Raw genomic sequence first — 2,500 nt, forward strand, 5'->3', positions numbered from 1 at the left:
TTCCTTTTCCTTTTCCTTTTCCTTTTCCTTTTCCTTTTCCTTTCCTTTCCTTTCCTTTCCTCTCCTTTCCTTTTCCTTTCCTTTCCTTTCCTTTCCTTTCCTTTCCTTTCCTTTCCTTTCCTTTCCTTTTGCTTTCCTTGCCTTCCTTTCCTTTCCTTAAATTTCCTTTTGCTTTGCTTTCCTTTTCCTTTTCCTTTTCCTTTTCCTTTCCTTTCCTTTCCTTTCTCCTTTCCTTTTCCTTTCCTTTCCTTTCCTTTCCTTTCCTTTCCTTTCCTTTCCTTTCCTTTTCCTTTCCTCCTCTTCCTTTCATTTCCTTCCTTTCATTTCCCTTTCCTTTCCTTTCCTTTCCTTTCCTTTCCTCTCCTTTCCTTTCCTTTCCTTTCCTTTCCTTTCCTTTCCTTTCCTTTCCTTTCCTTTCCTTTCCTTTCCTTTTCTTTCCTTTCCTTTCCTTTCCTTTCCTTTCCTTTCCTTTCCTTTCCTTTCCTTTCCTTTCCTTTCCTTTCCTTTCCTTTCCTTTCCTTTCCTTTCTTTTCCTTTCCTTTCCTTTCCTTTCCTTTCCTTTCCTTTCCTTCCCTTTCGTTTCCTTTGCTTTCTTTTCGTTTCCTTTCCTTTCCTTTCCTTTCCTTTCCTTTCCTTCTTTTCATTAACTTCTTTTTTTCTTTTTTTTCTTTATTTTCTTTTCTTTCTTTTCTTTTTTCTTTTCTTTTCTTTATTTTCTTTTCTTTCTTTCCTTTTTTCTTTTTCTTGCTTCTCTTCTTTTCTTTTTTCTTTTTTTCTTTCTTTTTCCTTTCTTCTTTCTCTCTCCTTTCCTTTTCTCTTTCCTTTCCTTTCCTTTCTTTTTCTTCCTTCTCTCTTTCTTCTTTTCATTCCTTCCTTTCCTTCTTTTTCTTCCTTCTCTCCTTTCTTTCTTTACATTCCTTTCCTTTTCCTTTCTTTTTCTTCTTCTCTCCTTTCTCTCTTTTTTTCTTTCCTTTTTTCTTTTTCTTGCTTCTCTTCTTGTCTCATTTGTTCACTTCTTTCCTTTCCTTTCCTTTCTTTTTCTTGCTTCTCTCCTTGTCTCGTCTGTACATTCCTTTCCTTTCCTTTCTTTTTCTTGCTTCTCTCCTTGTCTCGTCTGTACATTCCTTTCCTTTCCTTTCTTTTTCTTGCTTCTCTCCTTGTCTCATCTGTTTTGTTCTTTCTTTTCTTTTCTTTTCTTTGCTTCTCTTCTTGTCTCGTCTGTTCTCTACTCTTCTCTTATTGTCTCCTCTTATTGTCTCTCTCTCTTTTCTCCTCTATTATCTTCTCTTCTTTTCTCTTCTCTCCTCTCCTCTCCTCTCCACTCTCTTCTCTTTTCTCTTTTCTCTCCTCTCACCTCTCACCTCTCTCTCCTCTCCTCCTTCCTCTCTCCTCTCTCCTCCTCACCTCTCATCTCCTCAGTGTTAAGCCATTTGATTGTTTGACTGATTAAATGAGCTACTTCTACTTGTATATGTAATCAAGTGCTTGTCTTTCCCTCTACTTTGGCATTCATGTGTTCTGAAAGCATTAATCACTTGTGCCATATCTAATGAGATGGTGGAGTCTATAACTCTATTGCCTTTAGGGTGTGCATCTTTGTATGCATGTCCTCCTTGTATTTGCCTCACTACTTCATTCTTCATTATTGCCTTCTCATCCTTCTCCATCTCCTGCATTACCTCCACTGCATTTCTACTGTGTGGTTTAGCTTTACAATGAAATAGTGTGCATCCATCCAATAGCACCTTGAACACATTTTCCTTCCTTCTTATTTCTTGTACTTAGAAGAAATACAGTTTCCTCTTTCCTCATCAGGTCTGTCAGTCCCCTTCATTTTTTATTCATATTTCTCATGTTTAACTGACCAACTTTCACTCCCTTTTCCCTATTCCATTTCATACTGCATTTTATTAAAAAACAAAAAAAAAAACAGGCTATTATTCCTTCATTTGCGTAACTAATGCATCATACCAGATGCCAATTAGAATCACTTTGCTTATATATTATATAGATTCATAAGTCTAGCAAAAATATTGAAAACACAACATCCTACGATGTCCAGGCTGTAGATGTGGCTGTCTCAAAAAGCCTCAGCAGACATAGCCCATGGTGTTAGGCCTGTGCATTTTGAAACACCCTGTCGTTAACCCTCTCGTGACGGGTGGTACAACACTGTACCGTGCATATTAGGCCTGTTCGCTGGGGATGCGATATGGCATCAGTTATTTAACTGATTTAGGCCTATGCGTTCGAGAGCCCCGGCATTGTGACATGCAAGGCTGGAATGCCCCCGTCGTGAATGGGTTAATGGGTTAAGATGGCCAAGCTATTCCTTTTTAAAGTAAAAAGTTATGAAATACCCTTATGAATGTGCTAACATTTGGAAATTTTGCCGATGTCCAAGTGACGTGACTCTGCTGATTTTGGTAAATGTCTAGTTTTTACTTTTTAGAGTGTTTTCTATTATTGTCTTTAACCCATTCATGCCAGGGCTTATATT

General features: G+C 37.7%; 1 protein-coding gene across 2 annotated transcripts in view; it reads left to right on the forward strand.

Moving 5' to 3' along the window:
• Positions 1-2,500, forward strand: part of LOC122243954 (uncharacterized) — a 72,449-nt gene that overhangs the window by 22,709 nt on the left and 47,240 nt on the right. The window lies entirely within an intron of this gene.

The sequence above is a fragment of the Penaeus japonicus genome, unplaced genomic scaffold, assembly GCF_977035675.1.
Source record: "Penaeus japonicus unplaced genomic scaffold, GWHDUDI00000001_assembly GWHDUDI00000022, whole genome shotgun sequence".
In the NCBI taxonomy this organism is placed as follows: Eukaryota; Metazoa; Arthropoda; class Malacostraca; order Decapoda; family Penaeidae; genus Penaeus; species Penaeus japonicus.